The sequence below is a fragment of the Sminthopsis crassicaudata genome, chromosome 6 (genome assembly GCF_048593235.1).
Source record: "Sminthopsis crassicaudata isolate SCR6 chromosome 6, ASM4859323v1, whole genome shotgun sequence".
Taxonomy (NCBI): Eukaryota; Metazoa; Chordata; class Mammalia; order Dasyuromorphia; family Dasyuridae; genus Sminthopsis; species Sminthopsis crassicaudata.
Window position 1 is genome coordinate 131,615,804 of NC_133622.1, and position 6,000 is coordinate 131,621,803.

Below are 6,000 nucleotides of genomic sequence, written 5' to 3' on the forward strand. Positions count from 1 at the left end.
ACTTTGTTTCCCTTGCATTTCAGATCATTGTAATTGATGTAAATTCTCTCCCATTTGCTTCAATGGAACGTTCTTTACAAGTTGCATAATCTTCTTTATATTTAAAGATGGATCAAAACATTCGTAACAGCAATCGTTTTCAGTCTGAAAAAGCTTTTGTCCAAAGGAATGTTCCGGTTATTCCAGTCCCAAAAAACAATTGGTTTTCTTACTTGTTCTTCTCTATTTCACATTCTGAGTCAAGTTTTCCCTCTGTTTCTTTTGCTGTTTGGGATAGTATAGTTAATATCAATTCTCTCGCATTTCCTTCAATAGAAGTTTTGTACACAATGCATTATCTTCCTTATATTCTAACTGTACCAAAGGATTCTTAACAACAGTCCTATACATTGGAAAGGGTGACTGGGTTGCGAAATCTTCAAGTTGTTTCCTATTGAAAATTCCATTCCTTTGGATATGTGTTCTTCTCTATTTCCCATTCTATTGAGTCTAGATTTCCCTTTGTTTCCCTTGCATTTCAGATCAGGGTAATTGATGTAAATTAACTCCCATTTGCTTCAATGGAACTTTCTGTACAAGTTGCATCATCTTCATTATATTTAAAGATGGATCAAAAGATTCGTAACAGCAATCCTTTTCAGTCTGAAAATGTTTTGTCCAAAGCAATGTTCCTGTTATTCCTGTATGAAAAAACAATTCCTTTTTTTACTTGTTCTTTACTAATTCACATTCTGAGTCTAGTTTTCCCTTTTTTTCTTTTGAAATTTGGGATATTATACTTGATATCAATTATCTCGCATTTCCTTCAATAGAAGTTTTGTACACAATGCATTATCTTCCTTATATTCTAACTGTACCAAAGGATTCTTAACAACAGTCCTATACAGTGGAAATGGTGACTGGGTTGCGAAATCTTCAAGTTGTTTCCTATTGAAAATTCCATTACTTGGGATACTTTTTCTTCTCTATTTCCCATTTTATTGAGTCTAAGTTTCACTTTATTTCCCTTGCATTTCAGATCATTGTAATTGATGTAAATTCTCTCCCATTTGCTTCAATGGAACTTTCTTTACAAGTTGCATAATCTTCTTTATATTTAAAGATGGATCAAAACATTCGTAACAGCAATCGTTTTCAGTCTGAAAAAGCTTTTGTCCAAAGGAATGTTCCGGTTATTCCAGTACCAAAAAACAATTGGTTTTCTTACTTGTTCTTCTCTATTTCACATTCTGAGTCTAGTTTTCCCTTTTTTTCTTTTGAAATTTGGGATATTATACTTGATATCAATTATCTCGCATTTCCTTCAATAGAAGTTTTTTGCACAATGCATTATCTTCTTTATATTTAAATTGTATGAAAGGATTCTTAGCAACAGTCCTATACAGTGGAAAGGGTGAATGGGTAGAGAAATCTTCCAGTTATTCCCTTTTGATAAATCCATTCCTTTGGATACTTTTTTTTCTCTATTTCCCATTTTATTGAGTCTAAGTTTCACTTTGTTTCCCTTGCATTTCAGATCATTGTAATTGATGTAAATACTCTCCCATTTGCTTCAATGGAACGTTCTTTACAAGTTGCATAATCTTCTTTATATTTAAAGATGGATCAAAACATTCGTAACAGTAATCGTTTTCAGTCTGAAAAAGCTTTTGTCCAAAGGAATGTTCCGGTTATTCCAGTCCCAAAAAACAATTGGTTTTCTTACTTGTTCTTCTCTATTTCACATTCTGAGTCTATTTTTCGCTTTTTTTGTTTTGCAATTTGGGATATTATACTTGATATCAATTATCTCGCATTTCCTTCAATAGAAGTTTTGTGCACAATGCATTATCTTCTTTATATTTAAATTGTATGAAAGGATTCTTAATAGGAGTCCTATACAGTGGAAAGCGTGAATGGGTAGAGAAATCTTCCAGTTATTCCCTTTTGATGAATCCATTCCTTTGGATACTTTTTCTTCTCTATTTCCCATTTTATTGAGTCTAAGTTTCCCTTTGTTTCCCTTGCATTTCAGATCATTGTAATTGATGTAAATTCCCTCCCATTTGCTTCAATGGAACTTTCTGTACAAGTTGCATCATCTTCATTATATTTAAAGATTGATCAAAAGATTCGTAACAGCAATCCTTTTCAGTCTGAAAATGTTTTGTCCAAAGCAATGTTCCTGTTATTCCTGTATGAAAAAACAATTCCTTTTTTTACTTGTTCTTTACTAATTCACATTCTGAGTCTAGTTTTCCCTTTTTTTGTTTTGCAATTTGGGATATTACACTTGATATCAATTATCTCGCATTTCCTTCAATAGAAGTTTTGTGCACAATGCATTATCTTCTTTATATTTAAATTGTATGAAAGGATTCTTAATAGGAGTCCTATACACTGGAAAGGGTGAATGGGTAGAGAAATCTTCCACTTATTCCCTTTTGATAAATCCATTCCTTTGGATACTTTTTCTTCTCTGTTTCCCATTTTATTGAGTCGAAGTTTCACTTTGTTTCCCTTGCATTTCAGATCATTGTAATTGATGTAAATTCTCTCCCATTTGCTTCAATGGAACGTTCTTTACAAGTTGCATAATCTTCTTTATATTTAAAGATGGATCAAAGGATTCGTAACAGCAATCCATTTCAGTCTGAAAAAGATTTTGTCCAAAGGAATGTTCCGGTTATTCCAGTACCAAAAAACAATTAGTTTTCTTACTTGTTCTTCTCTATTTCACATTCTGAGTCTAGTTTTCCCTCTGTTTCTTTTGCTGTTTGAGATAGTATAGTTGATATCAATTCTCTCGCATTTCCTTCAATAGAAGTTTTGTACACAATGCATTATCTTCCTTATATTCTAACTGTACCAAAGGATTCTTAACAACAGTCCTATACATTGGAAAGGGTGACTGGGTTGCGAAATCTTCAAGTTGTTTCCTATTGAAAATTCCATTCCTTTGGATATGTGTTTTTCTCTATATCCCATTCTATTGAGTCTAGGTTTCCCTTTGTTTCCCTTGCATTTCAGATCAGTGTAATTGATGTAAATTAACTCCCATTTGCTTCAATGGAACTTTCTGTACAAGTTGCATCATCTTCATTATATTTAAAGATTGATCAAAAGATTCGTAACAGCAATCCTTTTCAGTCTGAAAATGTTTTGTCCAAAGCAATGTTCCTGTTATTCCTGTATGAAAAAACAATTCCTTTTTTTACTTGTTCTTTACTAATTCACATTCTGAGTCTAGTTTTCCCTTTTTTTCTTTTGCAATTTGGGATATTATACTAGATATCAATTCTGTCGCATTTCCTTCAATAGAAATTTTGTACACAATGCATTATCTTCTTTATATTTAAATTGTATGAAAGGATTCTTAATAGGAGTCCTATACAGTGGAAAGGGTGAATGGGAAGAGAAATCTTCCAGTTATTCCCTTTTGATGAATCCATTCCTTTGGATACTTTTTCTTCTCTGTTTCCCATTTTATTGAGTCTAAGTTTCCCTTTGTTTCCCTTGCATTTCAGATCATTGTAATTGATGTAAATTCTCTCCCATTTGCTTCAATGGAACTTTCTTTACAAGTTGCATTATCTTCTTTATATTTAAAGATTGATCAAAGGATTCGTAACAGCAATCCTTTTCAGTCTGAAAATGTTTTGTCCAAAGCAATGTTCCTGTTATTCCTGTATGAAAAAACAATTCCTTTTTTTACTTGTTCTTTACTAATTCACATTCTGAGTCTAGTTTTCCCTTTTTTTCTTTTGCAATTTGGGATATTATACTTGATATCAATTATCTCGCATTTCCTTCAATAGAAGTTTTGTGTACAATGAATTATCTTCTTTATATTTAAGTTGTATGAAAGGATTCTTAATAGGAGTCCTATACAGTGGAAAGGGTGACTGGGTTGCGACATCTTCAAGTTGTTTCTTATTGAAAATTCCATTCCTTTGGATACTTTTTCTTCTGTATTTCCCATTTTATTGAGTCTAGGTTTCCCTTTGTTTCCCCTGCATTTCAGATCAGTGTAATTGATGTAAATTCCCTCCCATTTGCTTCAATGTAACTTTCTGTACATGTTGCATCATCTTCTTTATATTTAAAGATTGATCAAAGGATTCGTAACAGCAATCCATTTCAGTCTGAAAAAGATTTTGTCCAAAGGAATGTTCCGGTTATTCCAGTACCAAAAAACAATTGGTTTTCTTACTTGGTCTTCTCTATTTCACATTCTGAGTCTAGTTTTCCCTCTGTTTCTTTTGCTGTTTGAGATAGTATAGTTGATATCAATTCTCTCGCATTTCCTACAATAGAAGTTTTGTACACAATGCATTATCTTCCTTATATTCTAACTGTACCAAAGGATTCTTAACAACAGTCCTATACATTGGAAAGGGGGACTGGGTTGCGAAATCTTCAAGTTGTTTCCTATTGAAAATTCCATTCCTTTGGATATGTGTTCTTCTCTATATCCCATTCTATTGAGTCTAGGTTTCCCTTTGTTTCCCTTGCATTTCAGATCATTGTAATTGATGTAAATTCCCTCCCATTTGCTTCAATGGAACTTTCTGTACAAGTTGCATCATCTTCATTATATTTAAAGATTGATCAAAAGATTCGTTACAGCAATCCTTTTAAGTCTGAAAATGTTTTGTCCAAAGCAATGTTCCTGTTATTCCTGTATGAAAAAACAATTCCTTTTTTTACTTGTTCTTTACTAATTCACATTCTGAGTCTAGTTTTCCCTTTTTTTCTTTTGCAATTTGGGATATTATACTTGATATCAATTATCTCGCATTTCCTTCAATAGAAGTTTTGTACACAATGCATTATCTTCCTTATATTCTAACTGTACCAAAGGATTCTTAACAACAGTCCTATACAGGGGAAATGGTGACTGGGTTGCGAAATTTTCAAGTTGTTTCCTATTGAAAATTCCTTTCCTTTGGATACTTCTTCTTCTCTATTTCCCATTTTATTGAGTCTAGGTTTCCCTTTGTTTCCCTTGCATTTCAGATCAGTTTAATTGATGTAAATTCCCTCCCATTTGCTTCAATGGAACTTTCTGTACAAGTTGCATCATCTTCATTATATTTAAAGATTGATCAAAAGATTCGTAACAGCAATCCTTTTCAGTCTGAAAATGTTTTGTCCAAAGCAATGTTCCTGTTATTCCTGTATGAAAAAACAATTCCTTTTTTTACTTGTTCTTTACTAATTCACATTCTGAGTCTAGTTTTCCCTTTTTTTGTTTTGCAATTTTGGATATTATACTTGATATCAATTATCTCGCATTTCCTTCAATAGAAGTTTTGTACACAATGCATTATCTTCCTTATATTCTAACTGTACCAAAGGATTCTTAACAACAGTCCTATACAGTGGAAAGGGTGACTGGGTTGTGAAATTTTCAAGTTGTTTCCTATTGAAAATTCCATTCCTTTGGATACTTCTTCTTCTCTATTTCCCATTTTATTGAGTCTAGGTTTCCCTTTGTTTCCCTTGCATTTCAGATCATTGTAATTGATGTAAATTAACTCCCATTTGCTTCAATGGAACTTTCTCTACAAGTTGCATCATCTTCATTATATTTAAAGATTGATCAAAAGATTCGTAACAGCAATCCTTTTCAGTCTGAAAATGTTTTGTCCAAAGCAATGTTTCTGTTATTCCTGTATGAAAAAACAATTCCTTTTTTTACTTGTTCTTTACTAATTCACATTCTGAGTCTAGTTTTCCTTTTTTTTCTTTTGCAATTTTGGATATTATACTTGATATCAATTATCTCGCATTACCTTCAATAGAAGTTTTGTACACAATGCATTATTTTCCTTATATTCTAACTGTACCAAAGGATTCTTAACAACAGTCCTATACATTGGAAAGGGTGACTGGGTTGCGAAATCTTCAAGTTGTTTCCTATTGAAAATTCCATTCCTTTGGATAGGTGTTCTTCTCTATTTCCCATTCTAGACTCATTCATTGAGTCTAGGTTTCCCTTTGTTTCGCTTGCATTTC